The following is a 22,086-nucleotide window of genomic DNA, read 5'->3' as shown; positions in this document are numbered from 1 at the left end:
GTGTCTTAATTCTCTAAGTCATTAACACATGCTGGATCCCTCGGTTAAAGCAACCCATGGAAGTGAAAGTGTGAGCTAATGAGAGGCTTTATGCTTTGTAACATGGCTGACAGAAGTAGCATTACAGCATATCAGAGAGATTTATATCGGGGCGTTGTTGTTTTTAATAGAGAGGTTTTTGGAAACAGCCACCATCTCCTTATAAATAATTAAAATTACACACAATTGGCATTGTTACAACACAAACAGTGTGCTTCCTATCAGTATCCATGGCATATTGTGTGTGTGTGTGTGTGTGTGTGTGTGTGTGTGTGTGTATATATATATATATATATGGCTTCTATAACATTTTTTACCATTCTTGAACAGCTGCCCTTTGCCCAGCGGCTGTTGCAGCACTTAAGCAACAGAATGTGTCTTTGGCACCAGGTCATTAGGACGCAGTATTTTCAAACTGTCAAAAGAATGTCAGATTGAAATTGGGATCTGTGAATATTAATTTGAAAAATATATAGCAATGGAGATAGATATTGCTATGTACCAGAGGCTGTGCGCCTGCTTCCTCAGCCCCGAAATTTTCCTTTACTCAAATCTCTGCCTTTTTTAAAAAAACCCTGTTGTTTTCCTCTCAGTGCTATCCCTGCTTTGTGCAAACTTGTGCTGTTGTTGTAAAGCACCCATTTCCCCTCTTCTGTGTCCTCCCTGTTCTTGCTTTTATGCCATGGCCACTATGGTTGTGCAAACTGCCTTCACTTTTCCTCCTCTATTCCACCATGAATTCAAGGCACTACAACTGCCCCAGTGGGGGGTTCTGCAATGACATTATTACTGTTTTATTATATATATAGAGAGATGCAGGAAAAAGTAAATTATCTATATATTATCTGTTATGACGTCATGCTTACATTTTGGGTGAGATCTGTAAACAGCTGCACGGTTCAAATGTGCAGGCAGCCCAACCCCAGTGCATCCCAGAAATACCTGGAATTAGAGGACTGTGGGGCAGCTTTCATTGCTTTTGTGGAAGAAGCAATCAACGTTTGAGGGGGCGGCAAGGCGGAAATGTGTTACACGCTGAAATTGGTAGCAATGTAGCTAGTCATTGTGAATTAAAAGTGGATTGAAACAAGGGTGTCTAGTAGAAAGGGCACAAGGAAGCCTGCTTTGACTGGGAGAGCATTCCACTGTCACAGCACCACCACAGAAAAGGCCCTGAGAGCAAGACCTCTGAAATAAATTGCAAATCCAAGGCAGGCCTATATTGGAACAAGCAGACCCTATGGTGACCTGGTCCTAAGGCTTTAAAGTTGTGGTTTCCAACGTGGGGCACACGCCCCACAGGGGGGGGGCGCAACTGGATTTTTAGGGGAGCAATTTGGAAGCTTGTTTAGAGCAAGTTAATGGCCTTTTAGGCTTCCTCCACGTGAAGAGGAGTTCACTTTTTGAATAAGAAGAATTATATGTCACAGGCATTTGAATTTTAGAGATGCTTAGGTGGGGCATGGCCAAAAGAAGATTGGGAACCACTGCTTTAAAGGCCCTGAATTGAGCCAGGGAACAAACAGGATAAACCAAGGTACAACTGTATTCTTGCCATTTGCGTGGGCTGAAGAACTCTGTGCAATGTAAAGCAACTAAATGGTGTAACAGAGTTGCAGGTCATTGATCAAGTGTGCATGCACACGAAAGCTCACACCAATAACAAACTTAGTTGGTCTCTAAGGTGCTACTGGAAGGAATTTTTATTTTGTTTCTCTGTTGGCATGATTCTCCAGATTAGTTCTAATGTATTTCATCACATAAAGTATTGTTGTTGAGTACATGGGGTGGAGTACTACTGGAAGAAATGGGACTTCTTAATAGCGCAAGACGGAAATTGCCTGGCATATGGTCTCTTGTGCAATATGTATTTCTTTCTTTAAAAAATTTGCATCCCACCAGAAAAGCCATCCCAACAATATCTGGGGAATCCTATGCATGCCTACTCAGAAAAAAGGCTGTTCAAGTTCAATAAGACTTACTTCTAGGGAAGTATGCATTGGATTGCTGCCTGGAGTAGCTAACCAATATATAAAAAAGCACCCTATAATAATGTGTTGAACACAATACACAAACAACAACAAAAAAACAGTTCAGCAAAACAAGAGAACCCATAAGCAGTAGCAGCTGATGCTCACAGGAAGAAAATCTTCTTAAATAAGATGGCCTTTACCATCCTTTGAAAAATCCTCAAAGACCAGCAAGACAAATGCTCCGGGCTCCCAGATGGTGGGAGCCACTATACAGAAAAGCAGCTCCTTGTCATCACTCAATTCACTGTGGATGAAAAAGAACCCAACAGCAGAGCTTCATCAAAGCGCTCAAAGTCTGAGGGGGTAAATATGGGATTAGATGCTCCTTCAGGTATCCAGCCCTTTTAAGGTGAAGTGGAGCACTTTGAATTTGGCGTGGTAGCTAACACAGGGGGCACTGCAGGGTTCCCGGTGTTCATTTGGAGAAAAGGTACCTTCTGTTTTCTGGTACCTCCCTCGCCCTCCCTCTACCAGGGCTGGGCAAATAACAGTCAAGTATTTTTAGAAGTATAAATGTCAGTGAGGACAACAATGAAGTCACCAACAGGTTAGATCATGGGTAGGCAAACTAAGGCCTGGGGGCCGGATCCGGCCCAATCACCTTCTAAATCTGGCCTGCAGACGGTCTGGGAATCAGTGTGTTTTTACATGAGTAGAATGTGTCCTTTTATTTAAAATGCATCTCTGGGTTGTTTGTGGGACATAGGAATTCATTCATATTTTTTTCCCAAAATATAGTCTGGCCCCCCTCAAGTTCTGAGGGACAATGGACCGGCCCCCTGCTGAAAAAGTTTGCTGACCCCTGGGTTAGATAAACTAATTGCAAAGCAATAACATGCCAAAAACCTAATCGAACTGCTGTTATTGTGAAACCATGACATTCTTCTCAAAATGTAATGAATCGTTTATCCTTTGCATTTTATCCCACCTTTCCCTCAGTGAGCTCAGGATGGCATACGTTGTCTCTTCACACACACATTGCATCCTCACAACCCCTGCAATCCCTGTGCTTGTTTGCTGATGTGATCAGCCAAAAGATCAGGCTAGGAGCAAACAGTGTTAAGAAGTAGCTAAGTTCAATTTAGCAATTGATAGAACAAGCTCTTTGCCATTGACAAGATTACAGGATAATCTGCGCAGTACCCTTTTTTAAATAGAAAAGGCGTGACCTAGAAGTGATGCCCAATTGTGTGATACTACAGTGGTACCTTGGGTTACAGATGCTTCAGGTTACAGACTCCGCTAACCCAGAAATAGTACCTCGGGTTAAGAACTTTGCTTCAGGATGACATAAATCGCGTGGCGGCAGCAGGAGACCCCATTAACTGGTGCTTCAGGTTAAGAACTGTTTCAGGTTAAGAACGGACCTCCAGAACGAATTAAGTTCTTAACCCGAGGTACCACTGTACTATCAATACCTAGAACTAAAAGAAAGAGAGGCTGTGCTCATAGTCTTCAAAACTTTTCATAAAATAATAGTTAGGTAATTAAATTAATCGAAACATTAGATATTAAGGTAGCCATACATAGTTTTGGATTAAAATTAGTACTTAGAGAATCTTCAGCCAGGTGGGTGGTTTTTGGGTGGCTTTTTACTACTCTGATGCAGGATTTTTTTCCCACTGAAAGCAGCATGTAGTTATTTAATGTTATTTAGTATTTATAAAGGGACGCGGGTGGCGCTGTGGGTAAAACCTCAGCGCCTAGGACTTGCCGATCGCATGGTCGGCGGTTCGAATCCCCGCGGTGGGGTGAGCTCCCGTCGTTCGGTCCCAGCGCCTGCCAACCTAGCAGTTCGAAAGCACCCCCGGGTGCAAGTTGATAAATAGGGACCGCTTACCAGCGGGAAGGTAAACGGCGTTCCGTGTGCTGCGCTGGCTCGCCAGATGCAGCTTGTCACGCTGGCCATGTGACCTTTACCTAGTATTTATAACCTGCTCTTCTACCAATTAGTACCCAAAGCAGCTTACAGAAAAGAAGGAAAAATAGACAAGGGAACATGCAAATGCATGAAAATGACCAATAATTGTTTCAGTTTTCTTAACAAAACAACACATTTTTGTAATAATGATTGTTGTTGTTGTTGTTTAGTCGTTTAGTCGTGTCCGACTCTTCGTGACCCCATGGACCAGAGAACGCCAGGCACTCCTGTCCTCCACTGCCCCCCGCAGCTTGGTCAGACTCATGCTGGTAACCTCGAAAACACTATCCAACCATCTCGTCCTCTGTCGCCCCCTTCTCCTTGTGCCCTCCATCTTTCCCAACATCAGGGTCTTCTCCAGGGAGTCTTCTCTTCTCATGAGGTGGCCAAAGTACTGGAGCCTCAGCTTCACAATCTGTCCTTCCAGTGAGCACTCAGGGCTGATTTCCTTCAGAATGGAGAGGTTTGATCTTCTTGCAGTCCATGGGACTCTCAAGAGTCTCCTCCAGCACCATAATTCAAAAGCATCAATTCTAATGATATCATTATCCAAATCTCAGGTTAAAGGTAAAGGTAAAGGTACCCCTGCCCGTACGGGCCAGTCTTGACAGACTCTGGGGTTGTGCGCCCATCTCACTTAAGAGGCCAGGGGCCAGCGCTGTCCGGAGACACTTCCGGGTCACGTGGCCAGCGTGACATCGCTGCTCTGGCCAGAGCCAGAGCCAGAGCCAGAGCCGCACACGGAAACGCCGTTTACCTTCCCGCTGGTAAGCGGTCCCTATTTATCTACTTGCACCCGGAGGTGCTTTCGAACTGCTAGGTTGGCAGGCGCTGGGACCGAGCAGCGGGAGCGCACCCCGCCACAGGGATTCGAACCGCCGACCTTTCGATCGGCAAGCCCTAGGTGCTGAGGCTTTAACCCACAGCGCCACCTGCGTCCCTAATCTCAGGTTACTGTAATGCTTTAAGGTAACATATGACCTCACAGTCTGATGTTGTATAGTCCTGGTTTACCATCAGATCTGCTATTTATGTCAACTGGCCTTAGTTCCCAATAACTAGAAGCTTTGAGATGCAGCAAATAATAATGGAAATGACAAGCCTTGTTGGCTGCATTTTGGTTTCATTGCCATTGACATGTGGCTGGCTGGAAGCCACTCAACACTTTTGTTACTGTTATATTTCCTACTTTATATGTGTTTTCATTTAAGACGTTGGCAATGGGTCTAGAAAACAGGAGAGGAAGACACAAGAAAGAAAACATATTATTATACTCACCCCCCCCCCAAGTTGCCTATGTTCTTTCCACATCAGTTTCTGTAATGGCGATTAGGGTAGCGGAAACTAGAGTTGCCATTTGTTGCTGTGCCTTGCCTTTTGTAAAAAGTCAGTTATTGTAAAAAGTCGGGATTCAATGCTTTTCATTTTAAATCCCTGAATAAATAAATGCCAGGTGTTGAGTATTTGATTTGGCAACTTTTCAGAGCCTCTTGTACTTAGGTATCTGTAATTGTACCCTAGCTAGTCTGCCTCTTTGCTGAACAGAATCTTGCTTCATTATTTGATACTGTTTGGATGCTTTTGCGTATTTCATGAGGGCACCTGAAATTATACCCTTGGACTCTTGTAGCCACTTCTCTTTAAGTCGTTCCACACAGCCTAGGCAATGTTTCATTGACTCATTGTCTTATTGGCTTTACTTAACCACAAGGTTCCTGCCCAGGGAATGGGCACCCTGCCAGGAAGAGAGCTGGTGTTGGTGTTGACCTTTAAAGCCCTAAATGGCCTCAGCCCAGTATACCTGAAGGAGCATCTCCACCCCCATCGTTCTGCCCAGACACTGAGGTCCAGCGCTGAGGGCCTTTTCAGTAGTGGCACCCACCCTGTGGAACACCCTCCCATCAGATGTCAAAGAGATTAACAACTACCTGACATTTAGAAGACATCTGAAGGCAGCCCTGTTCAGGGAAGTTTTTAATGTGTGACATTTTAATGTATTTTTAATCTTTGTTGGAAGCTGCCCAGAGTGGCTGGGGAAACCCAGCCAGATGGGCAGGGTTCAAATTATTATTATTATTATTATTATTATTATTATTATTATTACTATTATTATAAGTTTCTGACAGTAAGAGTTGCTTAACAGTGGAATGGACTCCTTTGGGAGGTTGTGAACTCTCCTTCATTGGAGGCTTTTACGCAGAGGTTGGATGACCATCTGTACTAGAGGATTCAGTTGAGATTCCTATATTGCAGGATGTTGGACTAGATGACCCTCCGGGTCTGTTCCAATTCTACATTTCTATGATTCTAAGAGAAGACCAAAAGAAAAGATGGTTAAATATGACTATATTTTGAGAAATCAAGTTATTTAATGTGTATGTACTTACATGGATTTTCATAGGTTCTTTTTGAATAGGTTAGCTATGTTTTTTCCATAGTTTTTCCATAGCTGTCCAGAAGTCATGCTTTGCTATGCAATCTGTAGGAACTCTTGGATCAGGGAGATTTGGATTCAAACCTTGCTTCAACCTCTAACACATTGGGTAGTTTTGGACACATCATTGAATCTCACCCTCTGTCTATCAGTGAAAGGCAACTGTGACTAACCAATTTGTGGGATATATTTATCATAACTAACAGACATAAGCATCATAAAAACTTGGCGTATTACCAAGTTGTATAGTAATAATTTCTACCTGTAGGAAAAAACTATATGCTTTTTTCTTGGACTTTGTGATTTTTATTGGGGTTTGAAAAGAGATCTGGTCCTGCTTGGTGACTTCCCATAAGCACCTGGTTGTCCATTGTGAGAATAGAATGCTGGACAAGATGGCCCTTTAGTCTGGTCTACCCTAAGAACTTTTCTAAAGTCCTTACAAGATGGGAAAAGAGACTGCAGTTTGAGCCTACAAAACATTTGACTCACAAAGCAATGGACTCTTATCAGTAACGCTTCCTGTGCATACTTGATGGTTTGGCCACAGTGACACAAAAAATATTGCTAAATGGAATTTCCTACTGCATCTCAAAGCAAAAAGGCTGTTTTACTCAGACCTGTCTTGTATTAGGATTTTGTTCCCCCCTCTGCTCGTTTTCTGTTATGGATGCTGCATGGACTAAGACTATAAAAGAGGTAATTTAAGGGCAAATCCACACCTGAAAAGTCAAAATCATTGGTTTCCCCTTACAGAAGGCTCCCTGGGGAACATAATACAGGGAATCATGGGCAATTTACTACTAGTTGTGATATATAACTGTCTGATGTAAAAAATCAATGGTTTTCTCTTTAAAAGGCTTCCCTGGGGACCAAAGAGTAGAAGGTCAGAACAGGTTACTAGTTTGCATGCTTTTCTGTTTGTTCTTTGATGGCAAACAACACTATAAGTAATGACTATTCACTGCCAGGAAGAAAGTAGCAAGAAGCTGTCTGTGTTCTACCTTACCTACTACTGGAGTAGCATTTTTAAAATATTATTTTCTGTCTCAAAGAAGAATGGAAAAATTGTGGAATGAAACAGTGATTTTTCTCTATCTCTTACTTACTGCCTTATTCTTTCTTCACCTTTGGTTCTCTGAAATACATACACAGACATGCAGTTCCTCGTGTGCACACACATCTAGATCATGTCTACAGCATGATTTTCTCCAAGCTTTAAAGTAGATTATTTGGCTCCTCCTTTGGGTTGCCACATTTTTTATGGACCTTGCCTTTGACAGCTCTCATATGTACCCAGACAATGCTTTGCGTAACCAGGCTGCGACAGCCCCAGCCCCCAGGGATCATAAAAAAGGAATAAAGACTCTGACGATGTATTATGGAATTAAAATTAGGCCACAACTTTATTAAACTTCCGAATGTAGAAAGGCCTTGGTTTAGGCCTTGGGCATGTAGCCCCCCCAGCCCCCCAGCCAGGGGAACTGGGACACATCAGGGTAGTTCACTGACAACTTTTCAGTGTATGGCCAGTGACACCCAATTATATAACCCCTTTTAAGAGGGAACCCTGGAATCGCCACCACAGGGGGGTGAGTCACCACTTCACCCACCCACCCCCCATTATAGGGAAGAAAAGACTAAAGGATTCCACCCATAAACAACCAAAGTTGTGATGAATTGCTACAGGGAAGAAAAAACCTGGTCCTTCAACAGCAACTAGTCAAAGACTGTAGCAGCACCCACTAAACAGGAAGAAAAAGTTAACCTGCAAACAAGAAAACATTAAACTAAGGGAGGGTAGGGTGGGTGAATCTCCTGAGCCGACTGCCTGGCTACTGTCGGTTCTACCCCCTATATATAAATGGGACTGGCCCCACCTCCCATCAATGAAACTTGACTACTGTGGCTGGGCGTGAACCACCAAATAATAACACTGAGAGGCAGGCCAGCCCCTGTTTGCCATTAAGCTCCCTGGAAACTGTAGCACCGCCCGCGATCCCTCAAAGGGCACCCACAATGTAAAGTGTGAGTGCTCATTTTCCGTCATAGAGTGGACTGATAGAAGAAGCTACATTTGCTAAAGGTGGTTTGGTTGGGCATGATTTTCTCAAACTCATTTATGTATATGTTGCCTTTAAGTATTTGGTAGGATTATATTATTTTTAAAAATGACAAAAGCATTGAAGACACAACTTTAATGACTGAAGCTTTCCGTTAAAGTGGACCTACTTATAAGTTTATCTTCGGTATTTGGTATTCACAAATATCAAATTTAGTCCCTTCGATCATATGTCACTGTTGGCCTGCAGGTCTTCTGTAATTTACTGTTGAATGATACCCCTGCTCTTTGGCTTATCAAAATAAATTAGTTATGCCTCTGAAGATCTACTGAGCTTTCAAGGGCTTATAAACTCCACCTTGAGTTGAGAGATGAGCTGTACCTGTCCAACAATTCTTCTTTGGCTAGGGTCAAATTATGAGCAAGAGCAGAATATCTACTCCTCCCATCTCTACCATTTTTGTACCCAAAAAACATACTGCACCAAAAAATGAATGATTAGGGCAAATCACAATGGCGCTTGCTGTGCACACAGCATCGCAACTTGTAGTAGCATTACCTTGACATCGGTGGTTGATCCAGGAAATCAGAAACATGCATTGGTACTACTACTATACTGGCAATAATCACCACAAGATGAGTGAGATGCTAGAAAAAAAAGAGAGTATGAAAGTCCGTGTGTTAGGATGGGATCGGTCAGCTATATTGCTGATATGTAGATTCCTCCCCCTAGTTATTCTATATATATAATATTTTATATCAAATATGAAATCTGCAACTTTCTTGGTTAAAAGAAGGTCAGCTCAGTTTACCTATTATGTTAGTGTGCTACCTGTCCATAGAAGCAAGCTTATGGTGCTTTCAGAATGACCAATGTTTACCACTCATATTCATTGTTCCTCAAACCATCTACTTTCTAGACTCTCAAGCACCTGCTGAAAATTATGTTCCAAGGATGTTGAAGGAGAAAAAGCTGTTATGAAAAATTCAGTAGAAGAAAGAGTGAATTATTCTAAACCATGGGATACTGTTTACGGTGCATAACAATGAATACATATACATATGTTGTATATCTATGGGGGGGGTGTTGGATTTTCATATATGTGAAAATGTATTTTTAATTAGCAAATTCATACGATATATTTGTGTGTGTGTGTGTGTGTGTGTAGGCCAAATAACATATAACTGCATAACTAGAGCCACAAAGGTTTTGGTAGTTACTGAGTCAGTAAATGGAAAAGGTGGTTTAATGTAGAAATGTAAAAACTCTGTGGTCAATGAACCAAAGCAGAGAACACATATTAAATGAAAAAATCACTCATGCAGCATACTGACCAGAAAGAGGATGGAAGAGAGGTTGCAAGAGGGGGAAAATCTTGAAGTCATCAGCCCATAAGCAGTGAAATAAAAAAAAGAATTCAAAGGCATGTTACCAACTCTCTCTCTCTATATATATATATTTGGTAACACGTCTTTGAATTCTATACACACACACACAATCTTCACATACAATTTTAGAGACCTCATCACAGGAAGAACACCGTTACCATGCAGTTTGTACCAACAAAGATCATTTTAGCATCCTACAGCAGTTATTACTGCATTAATTCTTGTTATGAATATGTCTCGGAAATAGCAAACACTTCCCCCCAGAATATGTCCTGAGTGCAGAGAAAGCTTTGCAAATCAATCCACTCTAATGAAAACTCCCATCCAGCTTGTGAGTCCAAGTACCAAGTATATCCCCACAATAGATAGACACTGTGGAGGGTTTAGGAGAGAAGAGCCCCTTGCTGTACCAGTCAGACAGGACGGGAGCAGAAGGAAATTGTCATCTTCTCTCTCCTTCACCTAACAGTTGGTGCTGTGAGGAACTTCACTCAGAATCCCTTTACAGTTCTATATCCTTTTTTGTAGTGACAGAGTGTCTGTCTGGAGGTAACACACTTCTGTTACCTTCTGTTCTTCCTGTTAAGCTTGAGCACTCACAAAAGCTAATATGGGCCACTGTTTTTGAAGCCACAGTTGTTCTGTGGGAACCCTGTGGAGAGCAACCACAAGATTATGTGTTGCTCATGGGTTATCTCAACTGCAAGCAATGTAAGTATACCTCAGCCCCGAGGACGTGATCAGTGTAAGTACAGTCTATATGCTTGAGGGGGAAACTGTCATCACATCCACTGGTTCTCCCTCCTCAGCACGCCCAACCTTTATATGTCTTGTGTCCATGTCCATGCCAGTGTGGTGTAGTGGTTAAGAGCGGTAGTCTCGTAATCTGGTGAACTGGGTTCGCATCTCCGCTCCTCCACATGCAGCTGCTGGGTGACCTTGGGCTAGTCACACTTCTCTGAAGTCCCTCAGCCCCACTCACCTCACAGAGTGTTTGTTGTGGGGGAGGAAGGGAAAGGAGAATGTTAGCCGCTTTGAGACTCCTTTGGGTAGTGATAAAGTGGGATATGAAATACAAACTCTTCTTCTTCTTCCAACCTTGCCTCCATGTGGCATGTCCAAGCATGCATCTGCTGTGGTCTGTACTCTCCAATTTCATAGGGTTTATTCACAGGAAGTCCACACACATTCAGGTAAGTGCATGTAGGCTCCTGTACAGAGATCCATTCTTGAACACATGGCAATCAAGCCTCTGAGGGAGTAGAGCAAACAGAATGTTGACTCCCCCCAGCCCTGAAGGGCTCTGATCACGTAGGGGCAAAATGATTGAGTAGCACAAAATGAATATTCATTGAGAGTTGAAGAACTAGACATCTTAGTTTGAGGGGATTTGCTAGGGAAGGCCAAATATTAAAGCATGGAGAGTTGGTATGTTTAGTAAGCAAATTTGAGCAAAAAAAAAACAACCCCCACAGTATCAGTTTTAACAGAGCAAGTTATCCTATGTTTGGTTACTGGAAAGTAAATACTACTGTGCTCAGTAGGATCTATTTTCAAACAAGAACATAAGAAGCTGTCATATATCGTTAAGCCACTGGTCCATCCAGCTCAGCATTGTCCACAATGACTGGCAATGGGTTTCAAACTGGGATTTTTTCTCCAGTCCTACCAGGAAATGCTGGGGATTGAATTTAAGACCTTCCATGTGCATAGCAGATGCTTCGTAATTGATCCATGGCTATGCTAATAAATTGGTGAAGCATTGCAACTTTAGTCAGTTTTTGCTGATTAATTGGCACAAGTCCTATTTAATTGGGGAGGGACACATTTTGCTTTCAAAACATGATTTAAAGGTCCTGTTGTCTCAATCCTTCTGAATACGGGTACAGTAACATTTGATTCTTTTTTATTTGTCTATTCATTAGATGCCAATTCATTTTAGCCAATCATTTATTTTTCTTTATTTGAGTTCACTCAGGCCATGGTTCAGATTGAAACTTATGCATGCCACTAAAATGTGCCACCCACTCCTTTCATCTAACTGATCGAATCATGCCTTGACTCTAGCATGTGCAACATGACAAACATACCATGATATATGATTTTTTTAAAAATAAAATTGTAATTATCTCAGAATATGTTCTGAACATCCATTATTTGGAGATCTATGCCACCAACTTCCCTTTGTTTGCTGCATAGTAACTCGTATAATCTCTTCCAACTGTTTACTTCTGTTTGTCATGACTTACAGCTCAGTTTTTAAAAGTACAGTACAGGGGCTAAAACAAATGTTATGAGTCTCCAAGAGATGGCGATGTTGAGACTTCTGTTGTCTCCAGATTCCTTTACTCTGCAGCCGAGCTTCTAAGGAAACAGAGAATTATTTTTAAATTCTGCATGATAGTGTCTTTATTAAAGAACATATATTAATCTAGAAGGCCTCTGTAGAGTGAGCTGTGGAAGAGCCAATGGTATTTAGAGAAATATATTGCACTCATAGAAACAGTTACAAACTAAGGCAGTTGGCATCACCATGGTACAATATGAATTATCTTCAGAACATCATCCTATATCCCAGTATGTAGAATATTTTATGCACCGTGATGTTTTTACTAACACAGAATTTAAAATATCACAAGATGACAAGGAAAACTTCATAATATATTTTTTTAAAAAAAAAAAAAACACAACAACATTAAAATATTCCCTGATCCAGAATGAAATTCCGAACCTGTTGGATCCCTAGCTACTCTCACAGCCAGCGTGGGCTGGCAGAGGGCCTGATCTGTGCTTATTGATTGCCAGCCTAAATAAAGCTGGCATGGGTTACCAAACTGCTTCCCCCACAAGACACTGCTGTTTCTGTGAGTGACTGGCCTGTGTTTGCAGTACAGTAATACCTCCACTATTTCATAAGGCCAAAGTGTCAGGTTAAGACTTGAAAAACCCACACACACATTTGCTTAAATCAGATTTGTTGTAGACCTCTTGAGAGCAGACCTCTCTCATCTCAGAGGAGGAACCCCTTTCTCTTTTTACAAAACCAAGCTTAAGCAGACCAAACTCTTCTTCATATGGGATGACAAGACCTTTCCAGCGATGTCAAGAAGGGACTTTGTCCATAAATTGCCTAGAACTCCCATAGAACTCCCAATATAGTCAACTGACATCTCTTCAAATATATGGGAGCTGTTTTAGGGTGGTTTCAGGTCCTAGCCACACTGTGCTGAGCAGTGCCGGATTTATGTATAGGCTAAGTAGGCTGAAACCTAGGGCCTCTAAATCTAGGGGGGCCTCGCCAGCCCTCCCGCTCCTCAGCGGGCAGTCTTCCCTCTCCCAAAATTGCAAACCCAAGACTTCATGCAAGGGCAGGGCAACTCAGGCCTCTAAGTCTAGGGGGCCTCACCAGCCTGCCCGCTCCCCAGTGCCACACTCTCCCCTTTCCCAAAATTGCAAACCCAAGACTTCATGCAAGGGCAGGGCAACTCTGGCCCAGCAGCTATTAGACTCAGGGCTAGCCAATTTGAAGCAGTGGGGTGCAGCTTGAATTTTTTTTTGTAGGGCCCCAGTTCACAGCCAAAGTCTGCAAAATAAAATCCATCTGGATTGCCCTGGTGCAGGGGCCCCCTTAGGAGCAGCCCATGGGGCCCAAGTTGGCCCAATTGCTCCAATTGCCTTCAGGTCATCCCTGATGAGACTGTGCAGTGGTTGGACTGACAAGCCCTTCACCTTCTAGGTCCCTGGTGTCACTATTCAGAGTACAGACTCAAGGACTTGTTATGGAAATAAAGGGGGGGGCACTTATTGGAAATCAGTTTTGTCACCTCTCCCCCCCAAACCCCGAGACAATGAGCCCAGCCACCTTTTATTCACAGTTGCATAAGCACTACACTACAGCATGGCCATAAACTTGTACATTCAACCGCTGAAATATACACCCAATATGTAGCAATGAAGATTTATGTTACTGTTTTATGAATGAACACAATGTTTTATGAATGGACTCCGTATTTTGTGAATTACCTAAGAGCCACCAATAGGGAGCTCTAGAATCTGACGGCTAAACAATTGGGTACTACCAAACATCGACCCCTATTGCTGAAAGCAGGTAGCCATCAGGGAATGCTTCAGCTCAGCCTCTGCATTGTTGACTGAACACCCCCTGCTGTGCAGATAATGGAGAAAGCTTGTAAATTGTATCCCTTCTGGCATCCTGGCCAACTCTATTACACTGGTGTAAAGCCTGGTGCACCAGAAGCACAGAATAGCAGCAAATAAAACCCGCTGATACGTCAGTAACCGATAAGACTTGTCAACCAGTTCTTCCAAAGTCTTCCTAAATTATAAAGCTCCAAAATACAGGCCAAAAGAGAGCAGGTCTGGGAAGAGCGAGGCATACAAATGGGCACCACCAGTGAAAAGGCCCTGCTCCATGTAACTCCTGCCCTGTCATTTGATAGAGTGCCCACTTGCCCTCCTTCTTGACATGGAATGCTCTCTATTAGAGTCTCCAGGTCCAGTACAAAGACCATAAGAAGTTAAAGCAGGGACCTTGAAGTTCCCAACAGCTGTTAATCAAGCAAGCAAGCACACAGGTCACCTTTGTCACAGTCAGGATGCCTATGTCCTGGCCAGTCCTGCGCCCAATCTTGTTTTTGTACAATCTTGTTTGTCCTCAGTAACCAAAATTATATTATCAACATATACTAGCAGAAAAGCTGTTTTCCTTCATTTGCAAGGAATCGTAGAAAACAAAGTGGCACTAATACAGAAAAGTTCTAGGGTGACAACAGAAAGCAAACTAAAAATGCTTTTGCAGTTCATCAAAACTATCCAGCAATATCAAGTTATAGGATAACTGGTGCTATTAGCAGTAATCCTTCTAGTTGGTTAATTGGTTCAGCAACTTCCATGCACATGACGTGTAATGCTAATTATTTCCCCCAATTATTTCCAAGAGTTAAATGATAACTAATCAGAGGCAGCTACAAGAGAGCTATGAGATTCAGGTGAGGGTCAGATGACTTGTCAATCCCAGCAGGTATATAAGAGGATGACCCAGCCTGCCCAGGCATCTGAGCCTCCAATCACTACATGGAGAGATGCCAGTTTATCAGGATACCAATTATAAATGGCTACACAGAAAATGTGTTATCAGAAACCAACCTGCCCCAGTGGGATGTCTCTAGTAGAGGAAGAGTTCTTCCTTTGGAAGAAGGGATACTTTGGATCAAATCCAGTGTTCATGCTGAAAGGCAGCTTACTGGGAAGGGCCATAGTTCAGTGGTAGAGCATCTGCTTTGCATGTAGAAGGTCCCAGGTTCAGTTCTTCACACCTCTCCTTCCCTGAAATCCTGGAGAACTGCTGCCAGCCATTGGACAATACTGAGCTAGATGGACCAGTACAAGGCTCACCATAAGGCTGCATCCTATGTATGAAAGTTGAAATGTAGGGGGAAACAGCCCTGATGCTCACCATGCCTGATACCACCGCTCAATCCACTTTTAAATATTTTGTCGTAACTTCAAGATGAGCTGCCATCTGGGGTCTCAGTGAAACCATCAGATGGCTCTTTTGCCACGCATTCAGTTCTTACCACTTTCACAGAAAGCTGCATCTTGCTGAAATAAAAACAGATCAAGTGGAGCACCCCTCATTCAATAGATAAAACAGAACAAGACCTCCTGTTTTCCTGCCCGTACACTCCAATTTCCTAAAAGTTATAAAATTACCAGGTGCTATGCTTTATTTAAGCTCCGCCATTTACTCGATCTGTTCCCTACAAATTATATCACAGAAGCTGTTTTTGTTCTGATTATTTTAATTTGCCATTCTATATGGTAAACTCATCTCAGTGTTTGTAAATTATTATCCAAACAAAACCAGGGGAAAAATGAAACACAGCCACAGTATTTGGCAGGCTGCAAAATCCTGTGGGCTTCCTACACACAAGGCTTGCAGTGAGCTATAGAAATTGGTTCATTCAACTTCCTTTTTTCTCAACTTCCTGTTTGCACACCGATGGGAAACAAAATATTCTAGTGGGTGTTTGAACAGCTTGAGCTCCGATGACCTAGAACCATTGCTCAGTGCTGTAAATGCTGGCTTTGGATTTCTGCAGCTTGAAATTCAGCATCCCCTCTAGACCTTCAAGGTTTAATTCCCTCCACTTTTTGAGCTTGTTGTAAGCCACACATTTCAGAGCAGATAGCTCTTGATTACTCAGTATGTTGATGCTTTTTAGAAGAGAAAGAATATTATTGTCCCTTCTTAAAATGCTGGTGACAGTTTTCTCACAGCAATGATAATACGTGGCCAAATTGCAGGACTTATATTACACCATACATTTGTACTATCCTAGACCCATGTGATCGCAAAATTCTCTTATACTCACATCGTAATTCTATTTGACTTTCTTTCAAGGTTGTTGTTTGTATGAACACAATGCAGGCTCCATGAGTGGAACAAGGATGATTTCTCTCAGCCTGTCATAGAGCATTATTAAGGATGGACAGTTTTCCAGGGAGTTATCCTTGTGGTTCCTATGAAGGTAATGCTTATTTTTTTCCTAGAGTGTAGGTGATGCTATAGTGACACCTAGTGACAAATGAGAAGTATTGCATGTATTATAACAAGCATTTTAAAAACTAGTTAAGAAGGGAGCACTTATGTGTTTGACTCTGAAGAAGATGCATATTAAACAAAAATCTGTACTATGAACCACATAACTAGCAGCAGAAATCCCACCATTACTACTGATTTGGGAAACCTAACCATTGGATGAATATATCTGATGATTTCTTTTGCTTCAGTGATTTAGAAAGCAGGCTCACATCTCCTGCCTTAAAATTGCATTGAGGATATTTTTAAAGAAACACTTTAATTGAAGTAGCAGAAAAAATGGAACTCCTAAGCTATTATTTATCATACAGATGTGAGGGTAGTAAATAATCTATGATGCCAGACCCTTCACAAAGAATGTAAGTGAAGTTATTGAAGTGTTGGATTTGTTATTCAAGCGCCAAACCTTAGCAAGAATTGAATTCCCTTTCTAATTTATTACCATCCCTATAGTTATATGTCTTACTTCAGGTTTTCTTCCACTATTTTAGTTTCTGCTTTTCTCAGATATGTGTGGATTTATAATGCCTGAATCTGTACCTTTTCAGAATTGTTAACAGCTTGAAGAATCTTGTAATTTTGAAGCCGAATGTTGGACTTCATTGGACATTTGAATCAACATGGGCATAAAACACTGAGAGGTAAGGCATGACAGTGCGGCTACTGAAAGCAATATTTGAAAAGCCGCTGCTATGATGCTATGGTGATTATTCTACCAAGTTCTGTTGGAAGATGTTACGCTGCAAAGGCTGTGCCAGAGTCTCTCACAATCCAATGGGAAAGAAAAACACTGGTCTAACTAGTCCTGTACTAGGCAAAGTAACATATCAAAAGCTTACACCTAGGGTCACTGCAGCTGCTGGTGGTTGATGAAATCTATAGGCATGGTGCCATTTTTATGTTATTTAATTGGAGTGATTGTGAGTGACAGCTGGAGGAGCAATTGACAAATAAGGGAAGGGGGTCCCACATGGGCGGAGGATGCTGCAGGAAGATGCAATTAACACTAGACTTCACCTATACAAGGTGAGAAGTAGGGTGGAGATAGCTAGGCTTTTTCCTCCCAGACAAACCCATGGAGTAAAACAGGTGCAGGTTTGATACACGACTGGCTGAGTATCATGATATGGAGTCTGCCATTCTAGTCAGACACATGGAATATTTAAAATGGCAAGTTTCTCAGGTCACAGGATACATTAGACTAAAGCCTTGGACCTTCTGCATACAGCGCATTAGCTCTGCCATGGCTAGCATGGATGATAACATCAAGAGAAGATACATAATCCCTGAAGGGGCATCACATAGAACAGGGAAAAGATTCTTTCGTGCTGCTCCAGGAGGCAGGGCTTGATCCAAAGTTACAGGAGGGTAGATTTGGGCTGAACATCATGAGAAACCCCTTAAACATAAGCACAGTTTGACAAGGGAACTAGTTGTCTGAAGGAAGGCGGCTCTCCCTTGCTGGTGGTCTTATGGCAGAAGCCAGATAGCCATCTTTGGAAATGATCTAGTTCTGGATTTCCTGCGTTGATCAGAGTTGGAAAAGATGGCTTAAAAGGCCATGATTCTGTGATCTGTGCCAATGAACAGGGCCAGCCCTACCATTCGGCAGAGTGCAGCAACTGCCTCAGGCAGCGAGAGGCAGACACTGGAGAGAACTATGTGAACCATGCAAGCTGTCCTGTGCCCTCTAAGCCAGCCTGCTGCCCTCAGGTATAGTAGAGAACTCTGTTGTGTTACCAGCATTAACTGCCAGTCAGCTCTACTTTTTATGTGGAATGGGAGAGGTGCCATCTTGTCCTCAGGTAGCATATGTCTTTGGCTGGCCCTGCCTGTGCTGACTCCTGCAGGCTGTTTACTGCCCTCCGTTCATCTTCTCGAGCTGTTGCTATTGACGTTCTTTCAATTCTGAGTGCTGCTGTTGCTTCGATTTGACAGTATCTCTCTCCCACACTCTCAGCAGCTGCTTACTGCGACAATGTACTTCTAGCAAAGTGGGAAGCTGAACAGCTGCTTGAGCAACCCAAGCCAATCTTCTGCCTGGATCTCTTGGCAGATCTCGTGAAAGTTGTGAGGACTGCATTAAACAACTTGCGCTGAATTAATTGTACCTACTACCAGCCTTTCCCTCCCAACCTAGGAGAAAACAAAGCTGTCATCGTCACCATTTGCATCATCAAAGGGGGTGGGGGGGGTAAATCACTTGTTAATCGTCTTTGAAGCCTAAGGGTATTTTAAAATTATCCATCTATTCATAGGAATGAGCCTCAAACACACACACACACACACACACACACACACACACACACATGCACACAGCTGACATTTGTTTCCTTTGAAACGGCCTTCATCAGGTTTCTGAGAAAGGAGACGTGCTGTTTCTTCATCTATTTGTTATTTATTTATTTTTGTCACGATGTTTTGGGAGATGAGTCACGATGTGATTCATTTGCCCAATAGTATAAATAATATTCCAGCAGGAGTAGTGATGATATTTTGACTCCCTCCTTTCTAAAGATCCTAATGCACATTTTTTAGGACATGGACAATCTTAGGCGCCCAACACCACCAACGGGATCTGTAATCCAACAATGTTTGGACAGACACAGGTTGCCCACCTCTTGTCTTAGAACATGGCAAGGCTCTTCCATCACATATAGGCCAGGAACTATTCACAGCTTTTGAGCTAACATTGTAGGCGTCAACCTTCCTTAATTTTTATTTATTTTACTGAAGCTTTTTTGCACTGAGGTTTTTAGAAGTGTGTTCAATTGAAAACTAGACAGGCCACATTCTTATGACCATCATCTCTACTTTGACAATGTTATGGTTCTGTGGAATCTTACTCTTATCTCTTTGGAGATATCTATTGGGGGTATTATCCAGGTCAATCTTGTGTGAGATTTATTTAATCTGTAAGATTAGCTGTCACCATGGGAAGAGATCTTACAAAACCAATGACGGAAACATGTAACAGCTTTGAAAGCCATTTTTGCAGATAAGTCGCATATAAGTAAATAATAAACACAGAACTTGAAAAAGTGTCCTTCACAATGAAAAACAGCTGAGCAACATATAAGTATGCCCAGAATATGCACATTTCAAAATGGTGAGACATACTAGGCACTCCTGGACTTTCTTGGGTCTTTCAGATGGGGGAAAGTGCACAGTTTGTAGCAATGCCTTGGGGGAATATTCCATTATCCATATTTCACAGTTGAATTAATCAGTGATTTTTTTTCTTTAAAAATGTTTACGGGTACTCTCATTTGACTCAAGAAAATCACCACTTTATAGTTCAAATCAGGAAAAATAAATAAAGTAAATGGACTAAAGTACAAAGATTCACAAAATATTTAGTGGTATGTGTACCTCTGCGTACCCCCAGGAAAAAAACCCACAGGAATTAACTCCTGGAAAAGGGTGGGACTCAGACAAATGTACTTCACACAGTTCTTTGCCTTCCACTCTGATGTGTGTGAATGAATTCAGCACAAAGCCAGTTGCTCTGCAGACAAGTACACAGCAGACTTTAGCAATGAGTTGCTCAGATGAAGCAACAAGTTATCCATATTATCTATCTATCTATCTATCTATCTATCATCTATCATCTATCTAATCTATCTTTTTATCTATTTATTTATTTATCTATCTATCATCTATGATCCAATGTTTTGTGATGCATTTTGTACTTTATTCATGAGTGTAATTATATTGGGGAGGGTTGTGCTGTTCACCACTATGATATTATGTCTTAATGTCTGTGGTATTGAAATTTGTGGAAATAAAATAATAGCCAGGACTGTGTTGGAATGCTAGAACACCTGGCTACAGTGCCAATCTCCTGCTATTATCTGTGTACTGCAGCAGAGCAACAGCTCCCTCTACCTGTCAGCTGCTCTGGTGGACTGAAGAGAGGAAGATGCCTGGTCCCTGGTTTGAGTCCCTGGTTGCATTACAGCAACAAGTTCCAAGTTATTGGATTTGGGTGAGTCAGAATGGTTAGAATGCTAGAATTTGGGAAGACCCAGGTTTAAATCCTTGTTGCTCAGCCATAGCTCTCTGTATGTTTTAAGCCAAGCTATTTCTTCTCACCCTCGTTTACCCATCTGAGAAGTGGCAATATTACATATCTATCTCACAGGGTATTATGACAATGAAGCACATAATCACTTCATGGTATGCCATGAATAACAGAAGTAATCCTCAAAAAAGCCTCAGAAAATTGTTGTTTGTTTGTTTGTTTGTTTGTTTGTTTGTTTTCAGGTTATAGCTGAAGCTTAATGCAGCACAAATCATGGCATCTCAGGTCTACTTGCTAGTAAATTTTTAGACAAGAGTGGGGAAGCATAAGGCAATAAAATTACTACAAGAGCCAGGTTTACATTCACACAAACAGCTAGCTGCTTCCACACTATATCCTTCCATTTTAAATTCCCCATGAGGATTCTAGACTGGCAGGTGGATGATTGTTAAAGGAAAAAATTTGGCCGGTGGGTAGGACAGAGGTTAAGAATCCGTCCATTTTGAAAACAGCAATTATTAAAACAAAGTGATTGCCAAGTCATCCAGACACCAGTTCTACTGCCTCCAGAAGTATTTAAAGACTTTTAAAAGTAGGAGCGTCTAGTGCTGTGGATGAATGAATCACCAAGAGTTTTGCTTTTCCAACCTGGCAGGCAGAAGAAAATAGTTATGCAACCGTCTTCATACCAGGCCTGTCAGCTCAGTAAGCATTTTAGAAGAGCATTGCAGGGCAAGAGTACATTTCTGAATCCCTAAACCTCTTTTTAACCATACCTGGATATGTTTACGTCAGGAAGCTCATCCCACGAGAAACTAAAGATCTCTCAATGCAATTACATCCCCTGTACCTGGATCTTCTAAGGAAATACTTCATGGGAAAAATATTTCATGGCTTATGATTCAATGATTTTCATCAAAATAGAGAATTCTTTGCACTGGTATATTTGCTTCTTCCTCAGTGGCTATATACAGAGGGGAGGACTGCATCTGAATCTTTTTTAAGTGGTTGTGACAGTGAAATTACATGATGCCATTTTCAGCCCTCGTGCCTGTGTTGGTTTTGAGACTGGTTAAATGCACCATTCTGTGATATGTGACCATTATCTTTGACATGGAATCAGTTAGCACAGACTATTAATACCTCTCATGTTCTCCTCATTATGCTTTCTCATTTTCATGACAAAGACAGCAAGGGGAATGGAAAATGGTGCAAAATTAATCCTGACAATCTGGACACATGACCCTCTGCAGAAGGCACAGCTGGAAAACCCAAATGCCTTTTTGAAAAGTTTTTTGGCTACTTTTGTTTGCTGCTCACACGGATGTGACAAGCTACACTTATCAAGTGCAGTGAGTCTATACACTTGTGCCTTCTGGTCAGAGAAGATTATTGACAAGATATAAGGAACTATGCACCAATTCACACATGCATGCTCGTTATTGGTTTTCTCATTATTTGATTACTCAACATTTATAATTCTCAGCCAAATATGTGATTTAAATGGATTTTAAGTATGGATTTATTGTTTTACTTTTATGGACGGCACCTGAAGTCATAAT

At 41.9% G+C, this 22,086-nt stretch overlaps 1 long non-coding RNA gene across 1 annotated transcript in view; it reads left to right on the top strand.

Annotated features, from left to right (window-relative positions):
• LOC307226859 overlaps nucleotides 1-22,086 on the top strand; it is a 469,238-nt gene that overhangs the window by 426,197 nt on the left and 20,955 nt on the right. Inside the window, exons 9-10 of the long non-coding RNA XR_013843606.1 lie at nucleotides 16,303-16,429; nucleotides 17,049-17,141. This is a non-coding gene — a long non-coding RNA (uncharacterized lncRNA). The remainder of the gene's footprint in view (nucleotides 1-16,302; nucleotides 16,430-17,048; nucleotides 17,142-22,086) is intronic.

This window comes from Podarcis cretensis (genome assembly GCF_951804945.1).
Source record: "Podarcis cretensis genome assembly, chromosome: 11".
In the NCBI taxonomy this organism is placed as follows: Eukaryota; Metazoa; Chordata; class Lepidosauria; order Squamata; family Lacertidae; genus Podarcis; species Podarcis cretensis.
The sequence above is the reverse complement of the archived record's forward strand: the minus strand, read 5'-3'. Positions and strand labels throughout refer to the sequence as shown.